The sequence below is a fragment of the Vulpes vulpes genome, chromosome 10 (assembly GCF_048418805.1).
Source record: "Vulpes vulpes isolate BD-2025 chromosome 10, VulVul3, whole genome shotgun sequence".
NCBI lineage: Eukaryota > Metazoa > Chordata > Mammalia > Carnivora > Canidae > Vulpes > Vulpes vulpes.
The window spans coordinates 52,726,171-52,736,209 of record NC_132789.1 but is presented as its reverse complement, the minus strand read 5'-3'; positions in this window follow the sequence as shown (position 1 = coordinate 52,736,209).

The following is a 10,039-nucleotide window of genomic DNA, read 5'->3' as shown; positions in this document are numbered from 1 at the left end:
CTGTTACTCTGGGATCTCTGCGAGGGTCTCCTGCGCGTCCTGCCCTCAAGACCCAGACCGCGGTGTTGGTCTTGCCCCACGGAGGATTACGTCTAATCCACATCAAGCACTTAAAATTGTCAAGTGTTTCTCAAATATGCCTCCCCGATCCCCGCAGTCTCTGCCCTAGTGCTGCCTCAGTACCTAGACAACCTCCTTCATTATTCTGATTTACAGGATTGCTGCTCTCCTCCCACCCACTCCTAACGCAGCTGCTAGAGGGAATCTTTCTGAAATCTGATCAGTTCACTCCACTGATTTGTGGTTTTAAAAACTGGGGCTCCGTAGTCTGTTTCCTGAGTTAAAACTCATTGTCATTTTATGTGTGGCCTTCAAACAAGAGCCTTGATTGTTCTCACCCGTAAAATGGAAAAAACTAGTAATTCCTTGGGATCATCTTTGTGGCTTACTTAGCACAATTCCTAGTTCTTATTATACGTTAGAAACGTTAGCTGTTATTACTAGAATTCTTCCTTGCTCCTAGCTGGATTGTAACACCCAGAACAATGTGTCGCTGTTTCAAGACTTCAGGCTTTTGTTCAAATATGAAGAATCTGTTCCCTCCTAGTGGGCCTAGAGAAAATGTCTTTGAAGACCGCTGAAGCATGACTTCTGGAACTGTTGGGGACCTTGGCTCATCCTCAGAAGTCCTGGAAAGCTATTCTGGCTTTTGCTCCTCCCCAGAATTTACCATTCCGTCCTTTGTGCCCAAAACAACATCCTGTAAGGCCAGAAGCTATACAAAATACCTCTTTTTAAAAATATATATATTTTATTTATTTATTCATGAGAGACACAGAGGCAGAGACACAGGAAGAGGGAGAAGCAGACTCCATGCAGGGAACCCGACATGGGACTGGATCCCGCATCTCCAGGACCACACCCTGGGCCAAAGGCAGCTGTAAACCACCGAGCCACGGGGGCTGCCCTCTTAAGCTATTTTATATGTTTATATGCCTGTCTCTTCTTGCTACATTGACTTTCTGGAAAGTAAGGTTTGGATTACACACACCTCATGTCCCTAAGACATAACAGAGCACTCGGTAGAAAATAGGAGCATGTAATAAATACATTATGTCCACACTGCCTCTATCATGGCCCCCCAACCACCACCATCCTATTAACTGCCTTATGTATCATAGCAGGATAAAAAATGGGAACATGCTGGGATGCCTGGGTGGCTCAGCAGTTGAGCATCTGCCTTCTGCTCAGGGCATGATCCTGGGATCTGGGATCGAGTCCCACATCGGACTTCTTGCCAGGAGCCTGCTTCTCCCCCTGCCTGTGTCTCCACCTTTCTCTCTCTGTGTGTCTCTCATTCATTAATGAATAAATAAAATCTTAAAAAAAAAAAAAAAGTAAGAAGATTTAAAAAAATGGGAACATGCTGTGTCAAGGTGCCTGAGCATCTCAAAATTTTTCTGCATTTATCACCCTATCTAGCAACAATCATAATTTTGTTTGTTTCCTTCTCTACCTGAGAATGAACAGTTATTTGGCCATTATTTATTTCCTTCAAGAGGCAGCAGGGGAAATGTAGAAGTTCGGAGCTTTATAGTGGATGGTTATTGCTATGGGCAGGTTAAACCAACAACACACAGTCCTATTTCAGCCAGAAAAAAAAAAAATATTGTATCTTCCATGTGCCTGGACTGGGGCACCTGGACTTATTTGTGTCATTCAAAAACCAGAAGAGGGATGCCTGGGTGGCTCAGTGGTTGAGTGTCTGCCTTCAGCCCAGGTCATGATCCCTTAGTCTCGAGATGAAGTCCCACATGGGGCTCCCACAGAGAGAGAGAAAGAGAGAGGCAGAAACACAGGCAGAGGGAGAAGCAGGCTCAACACAGGACTTCATCCAGGGACTCCAGGATCACACCTTGGCAGGAATGCAGAAGGCTGAAAAGTCACTCATGAAGATAGACTGTTTCTAAGAATAATTTCCTTTGGTCCCCACCATCAGCACTGAAATTGCCTGCACATGGGCAAGGGTAACAACAACATTAAAAAGGAATGTGTTGAAAAGTCAAATAGTAGCCACACAAGCTGCCACCTAGGAAATTTACTTAGTAAGTTTCCTCTAAAATCCTTAAAAAGAAAAAAAATAGGTGCATATCTGTTACTAAGTTGTTGGTTGCTGAAAGCGTTAGGTGGGGCATTTCTTAGGAAGAATTACTTGGAAAAAAAAATTGCTTGGTGTCAGGGCAGTTACTAAGAAAATGCTTGCATGAATCATGGTTTGCTCTATTTCTTAGACGTGAGGCTCTTAAATTTTTCTCTGCCAATTCAAGTAAGTATGGCTCTTTGCTGGGTGAAGCACCAGTTCCCAGCTCAGTTCTTCAGAAGATCTGACTCCCTACACCTACTTTTTTTTTTTTTTAAGAATTTATTTATTGGGGCAGCCCCTGTGGCGCAGCGGTTTGGTGCCGCCTGCAGCCCAGGGCGTGATCCTGGAGACCCAGGATCGAGTCCCATGTCGGGCTCCCTGCATGGAGCCTGCTTTTCCCTCTACCTGTGTCTCTGCCTCTTTCTGTGTCTCTCATGAATAAATAAATAAAATATTTTTTTAAAAAAGAATTTATTAAAAAAAAAAAGAATTTATTTATTTAGGGATGACTGGGTGGCTTGGCGGTTAAAGTGTCTGCCTTCGGCTCAGGACACAGGGCAAGCATCCCAAAAATAATTTAAATAGTTTAATGAAAATGTTTTCCTTGTTAATTACTACTGTTGCTGAACTATTACAAATTGAAACATACAAGATGGAGAAAAAAAAAGAAATATACAAGATAAGATTTCTATAAGCCATATCCTCCCCAAATACGGCCCCAATGCTATGGTGCATTTCCTCCTGGGTTCTGCATAACTGTAATTGCCTGTACCGAATGTTGGTGACTCAGTTTTCCCACCACCTTTCTCTGTTTAAGCTAGCATGAAACTTTGTTCATAAGATGTTCTTAGACATCATCTGGTCTTCATTTTTTTTTTTTTTAAGATTTTATTCATTTATTCTTGAGAGGCACAGAGAGACAGACAGAGACACAGGCAGAGGGAGAAGCAGACTCTGTGCAGGGAGCCCAACATGGGATTTGATCACGGGTCTCCAGGATAACACCCTGGGCCGAAGGTGGCGAAGGTGGCGCTAAACCGCTGAGCCACCCGGGCTGCCCTGGTCTTCATTTAAACAAAATACTGCGCAGCACTGATTTACTATGGTAAGCACAGTTAACTGATTCATGAACAGCCATTGCCCCTTCTTTATAGCTAATTAGATACTGCAGGCAAGGCAGTTCAGTAGGAGTATAAAGCAAATGTCCTGTAACAGTGATCATTTTAACAATAGGAGTTGCTAACCTAATAATAGTCTATCATAAATTTATAAAGCATTATATTATACCTATAAACCATTAACGGTAAATGTATATACCATTAAAGCTAAATGCTTTCTTCTAATTGCCTCAGTTCTGTTTTTATCTTCTACCCTTTCTACAGGTGTCATTTTATTTTACTAAACTTGTCTTATATTTACAATAAGGGCCTCTGTGTCACACAGCTTTAGGGGGTGATATTCACTTTATGTTTTCCATGAATAGTGTCCCAGGAATTGGGCAGCACAGCAACCCTGTTTGTAGTAATGTTTCCAGTATTGCAGACCTTTCATGAAGTGAAATATTATAACTCGGGATCCCTGAGTGGCTCAGCGGTTTGGCACCTGCCTTTGGCCCAGGGCGTGATCCTGGAGTCCCAGGATAGAGTCCCACATCGGGCTCCTTCCATGGGGCCTGCTTCTCCCTCTGCCTGGGTCTCTGCCTCTCTCTCTCTCTCTCTGTCTCTCATGAATAAATAAATAAAATCTTTTAAAAAAAGGAAATATTGGGATCCCTGGGTGGCGCAACGGTTTGGCGCCTGCCTTTGGCCCAGGGCGCGATCCTGGAGACCCGGGATCGAATCCCACATCGGGCTCCCGGTGCATGGAGCCTGCTTCTCCCTCTGCCTGTGTCTCTGCCTCTCTCTCTGTCTGTGACTATCATAAATAAAATAAAAAATAAAAAATAATTTAAAAAAAAAACGTTACTTCTTATGAACTGCTTTTAAAAAAAAAAGGAAATATTATAACTCTTGGTTACTTGCATGATTAAATATTTACATATGAACTGTTATCTCCTCAAAAAATATATAGAGCCCTAGACCCTCAGAGTTGGAAAGAATCACAGTTAACTAATTTAAATTTTAGTTCCCACCATGTGCCATGTACTCTTCTAGGCCCTGCCCTCCATGCCTTACACTAAGCATGTAGCTTAACATCCAACCTTCTACCCATTACCAGAATCCTTTCTTTAGTAGGCCTAATCATCTCTGGGACTTGACTTGAACACTTCCATGATGACTGACTCCTAGATGCTCATATTGGTGCTCTCTGGACTGTCCATGACACCTAAAAAAGGGCGGCAATTCAGCTGCATAGAACTATAGTATTCTCCTGTAGAATACAGTCTCCCTGCCTTGGGTGGCTCAGAGTTCTAGAGTAGTTTATTATACAAACATACATAAATGAGATCCCATGTAACTCCCCTCAGCCTTAGTTTTATCCTCATGAAAATGATGTAACAGAATTATCTCTCACAGAGTAAGTTAACCATTCTTATGATCATCATTATCTGCATCAAAATTTGTTGGTTTGGCTCCAACCTATCATCTGAGTCTGTCAAAGAACTAATGGATTTGGGGCACCTGGCTGGCTCAGTTGATTGAGTATCCAAATCTTGTTTTTGGCTCAGGTTATGATCTCAGGGTTCTAAAGTCCAGTTCCAGGCTCAGCAGGGAGTCTACTTGAGAGTCTCTCTTCCTCTTCCCCTGCTCCTCCCCCACTAAAATCTTTATAAAAAACTAATGAGGTTTTTAAAATTTGTATTTATTTATTTATGAGAGACACACAGAGAGCCTGATGTGGGGACTCGATCCTGGGACCCTAGGATCACACCCAGGGCTAAAAGCAGGCACTCAACCATTGAGCCACACAGGCATCCCAAGAAAAATAAAGTGTTGATTTGTCTTCTCTTCCTCCGTCTTCTGTCTCCCCATTTTTAGGAGAACTAGAATGAATGCACGAAGAAAGTTGAGACCAGAGCATTAAGGCAGAATTGCTCATGGAAGCACCACGGTGGTGTATCAGTAAGTTGGACTAACAGCAGGATTTGAAGCCTATGTTTATACAGTTAAAGTGGGATTCTACTCTAATGATTTGATGCTTCAGAGACTATGGCTCAAATCCTTTTTACCCCCTAAAACCAAATCCTTATATATATTTTAAGTGTTTTTTAATAATTTTTTAAAAAGTTGTATTTATTTATGACAGACACAGAGAGAGGCAGAGACATAGGCAGAGGGAGGAGAAGCAGGTTCCATGCAAAGAAGCCAATGTGGGACTCGATCACAAGACCCCAGGATCATGTCCTGAGCCGAAGGCAGAAGCTCAACAATTGAGCCACCCAGGTTTCCCAAAACCAAATCCTTTTATTTTTTTTTTTTTACCAAATCCTTATAAACATAAGCATTTATCAGTTATTTTCAGCATCAGTGTTATCAATATTTTGATCCTGATAATTCTTTTTTGGGAGTGTGGGGGGCTGTCCAGGGCATGATAGGATGTTTAGCAATATCCTGCCCTATATTTTTTTTAATTTATTTATTTATTCATGAGAGACACACACAGAGAGAAACAGAGACATAGGCAGAAGGAGAAGCAGTTTCCATGCAGGGAACCTGATGCAGAACTCAATTTCGGTACTCCAGGATCACACCCTGAGCTGAAGGCAGACACTCAACCACTGAGCCAGCCAGGTGTCCTGATATCCTGTCCTCTAGATGCCAGGAGCAAACCGCACCCCCCACCATTACCAAATGTGCCCTGGGGGACAAAATTTCCCCAAGCTGAGAACCTCAACCCCAAGTTGAGCTAGAGAAAGTCAAATAAATGACTTGAGGACTCCTAGCCTATCTAACCTTCTGGCCCATTTGTCTTGGCTGGTAGGGTCTTCTCTGCCTGGAAGCAGGAAAAAAAATAATGTATTTCTTTCATGTATTCATACTTCTAGAAATCTTTGCTAAAGCTTCCAGAAAAGAGTGCCTTGACTGTCAGAAGCATTGCAATTAGGAGACTGATGATACTGAGACCAGAAAGGCTCACACCCATTTTAATGACTCTTTGGCTGTTCTGAGAGCCACTCTGCCAGATGGGAAGGAAAAGAAGACAAAGGACAAAAGGCTCTGAAAGCATGCTGATGGAAAAGGAGAGCTTTACCTCTGGGCAAGGAGGCTTCACTGATTCATTCCTAGCATCAACCACACCTCTAACCACAAACTGGGATCCCGCCTTTCATGGCGCCCTTAGTCATGTTCCCTTAGCTCCCTGTAAACTGTAATTCTGCAACTAGAAGCATCTCCACATTCTCACCTTCCACCTTCCCCAGAGGAACATCAAGGCTGATGAGTAAACCCTAATCTGAGAACTCTTAAGACCAGAGTGAGATAGGAAGCAAGGCCATCCTATATGATTGAACAGTTTGGAATCAAAGACACCACTGGAAGTCTGGTAACCTGTCCAGAACCAGGTTATCAGGCATGGTTTGCCAAGCCAGGGCTTGAACTCACAACCCTGAGATCAAGACCTAGGCTGAGGGGGATCCCTGGGTGGCGCAGCGGTTCGGCGCCTGCCTTTGGCCCAGGGCGCAATCCTGGAGACCCGGGATTGAATCCCACATCAGGCTCCCAGTGCATGGAGCCTGCTTCTCCCTCTGCCTGTGTCTCTCCCTCTCTCTCTCTCTCTCTGTGACTATCATAAAAAAAAAAAAAAATTTAAGACCTAGGCTGAGACCAAGAATCAGACACTTAACTGACTGACCCACCCAGGTGCCCCAAAAGTTGGCCTTTTCTAATTCTGAGGTAACACAGAATAAAAAGCCAGTACGTGCTATAAACCAAAAGGTTTCTTTCCCCTCAGTATTCTCCTCAACTTAAACAGACCCATTTCCCTAGCTGTTCCTTATGTGAAGTGATTTCCAACCCCCTTGCTGATCATCTCCCCAGAGCTCTGAGCTTAGCATAATATTCAGCATAGTATTCCTTATCCTGACACATATACCCTCCACCATCTGACATCCTGTCCATCCTCCCTCCATGTTGTTCTAACTATAAAGCACAAGTGTATAATCCCTGAGTGTACCATAATGTTACAGATCTCCTGCATCCTATTCACAGTCTTATTTGCCTAACTCTTGCTTGTCTCTCAAAAGTGGGTTTAAAAGTCACCATTCTGGGACACCTTTACTGATAACCTCCCCGTTCCTAACCTGATTTTCAGTGCTCCTTCCTCTGTATTTCTACCATACACTGTGCTCTGTGCTTATTTCTATCAGATACCACCTATCACATCATTCCATAATTATTATTTCTTTTTCCGGCTCCTGCTTCCCCCCATGACCATGATCTTAGTAAGTCAAAGATATGATAGTAGCAAGTACCCCATAGCATCAAAGAGAAAACAGATTGAGAACCATTGCATTGGACTGTCCTTTCCTTAAGGGCAGAACCACATCTTTACCTCTTCACCTCCAGCATCCAGCACATGGCCTGAAAGGAATTGATGCTCAGTGAATGTGGAGTAAATGTATGAATACCTCAGGCAGAAGGGAATTGCTCTCAGGTGACTAGCCACACATTTAGTGATTTTTTTTCAATATTTTATTTATTTATTCATGAGAGACACAGAGAAAGGCAGAGATATAGGCAGAGGGAGAAGGAGGCTCCTTGAGGGGAGCCTGATGTGGGACCCAATCTGGTCAGTCTGGGACCACGACCTGAGCCAAAGGCAGACGCTCAACCTATAAGCCACCCAGGCAACCCAGTGATCTTATTTTTGAATGTCATGGGACCAAGCTGGAGCCAGAAAGCTGACGGAATCCTATCATCACCCCATTCACCTTTATCTGTCATAGGTGTGCAAGTTCCTTATTCATTACCAACAGCAGAGAAATTACTGAACAGGTATTTGCTGAGTTAATCATTGTTACAATTTCCCTACTTTCAAGAACTGAGGTTCCTGCTGCCTTCCCCCATAGGCTAGCAAGATTAAATAATTAACTATAAAATAAAAAGCATGGGGTTTCTGGGTCATTTAATTGTTAAAGTGTCTGGCTTCAGGTCAGGTCATGATCCAAGGGTTCTGGGATTAAGCCCCCTGTATGTCCTGTTGGACTCATGTCACTGTATGTCATGTTGGCTCAGTGGGGAGCCTGTTTCTCCCTCTCCCTCTGCCTGCTGCTTTTGTGCTCCTGCTCTCTATCAAATAATAAGTAAAATCTTAAAAATAAATAAATAAAAAACCCAGCCCTCCCACATTTTTAATACTACTTTCTGTGTTCCCTGGGTTGGGGGGGTGTGCGGGAGAAGCATTAAGAATCAGCTCCACTGAAAACTGAGCCAACCACAGCCATTCTGGTCTGGACAGTGACCCAGAACCGCTGACAGGAGTAGTACTAATCTGGGCCTGAGAATTACACTATGACCTCTGTCCTCCTCCTCTTGGGAATAGAGGTGGGGGAGTACAAGCATTTTTTTCAGAGTGTAAGAATTGGGGCCCTAGTATCTTAGGTGGGAAAAGCCAGTGTGGAGACTTTCACTGGAAAATATTTTTGGTTTTTTGTTTTTTTTTTAAGATTTTATTTATTTATTCATGATAGTCACACAGAAAGAGAGAGAGGCAGAGACACAGGCAGAGGGAGAAGCAGGCTCCATGCACCGGGAGCCCGACGTGGGATTCAACCCCGGGTCTCCAGGATCGCGCCCCGGGCCAAAGGCAGGCGCCAAACCGCTGCGCCACCCAGGGATCCCATGGAAAATATTTTTGATCAGTAAGTGTTACACACTAGATTTTCTACTTCAGTCCCAAGAGGGTTTCTAGATAGGGCCCTGGCCTGGGAGTTCCAGAGCTCTAATTAGCTACTAATTGGTCAATTAAGTCATAATAGTTTGTCCAACGTTCAGATCTTAAAGTATTTTATCAAATGAAGAAACTATTTTGCTTCCTAGGATCTTACTGGAAGCCGAGGCTTATATGAAACATAGTGTTGGGATCCCTGGGTGGCTCAGTGGTTTAGCGCCTGCCTGCGGCCCAGGGCATGATCCTGGAGTCCCAGGATCAAATCCCATATCGGACTCCTTGCATGGAGCCTGCTTCTCCCTCTGCCTGTGTCTCTGCTTCGCTCCCTCTCTGTGTGTCTCTCATGAATAAATAAATAAAAATCTTTAAAAAAAAAAAAAAAAAGAAAGAAACATAGTGTTTATCAAGTACCTACTATTGTGTTCCAGGGAACTCTGAAATCTCATGATCTTCTTGCCCCTCAGAAATGGACTCACTATCTCTCCTCTAACAGAACATGACCAAGACGAGTATTCTGGCTATAGCTGGTCTGTGCCTAAAAGGGCAGCCTCATAGGAAAGGCTTATCTGCTAGGTTCTCTAGGAAAAGGAAAACAGATTTCCAAAGCCTAGCACTAACAAAGCTCACAGAAGTCACTTTCTTGTCCTAAATAAGCAGGAAGGGCACCAGTAAGTATCTAGGGCTTTAACCTTCACCCACATTCTGGCCAGAGAAGGAAATCTGGGTTCCAGTGCAGGGATCTGGCTCCTGGGCTCGGTCATGGCCTTGTCAGAGCTGGAGAAGAAATCCCCACCCCCACCTTAGGCTCAGGGCCAGCCTCCTCCCTCGTTGTGCACAACTTTGATCCAGGGGCAGGAAATGGCACCCTGGCTTTTTGAAGCCCAAGGACTTTGATCGTTTGAGCTGAATGACCTGAATAAAACTAGTGCCAAACCTGCCTTTTTTTTTTTTCCAAACCTGCTTTTGATAAGCACCTTTTTAATTTTTTCCCCTTCATTTAACATATTGTAGACATTTTTCTTTTCTTTTTAAGATTTTTAATTTATTTATTCATAGAGACACATAGAA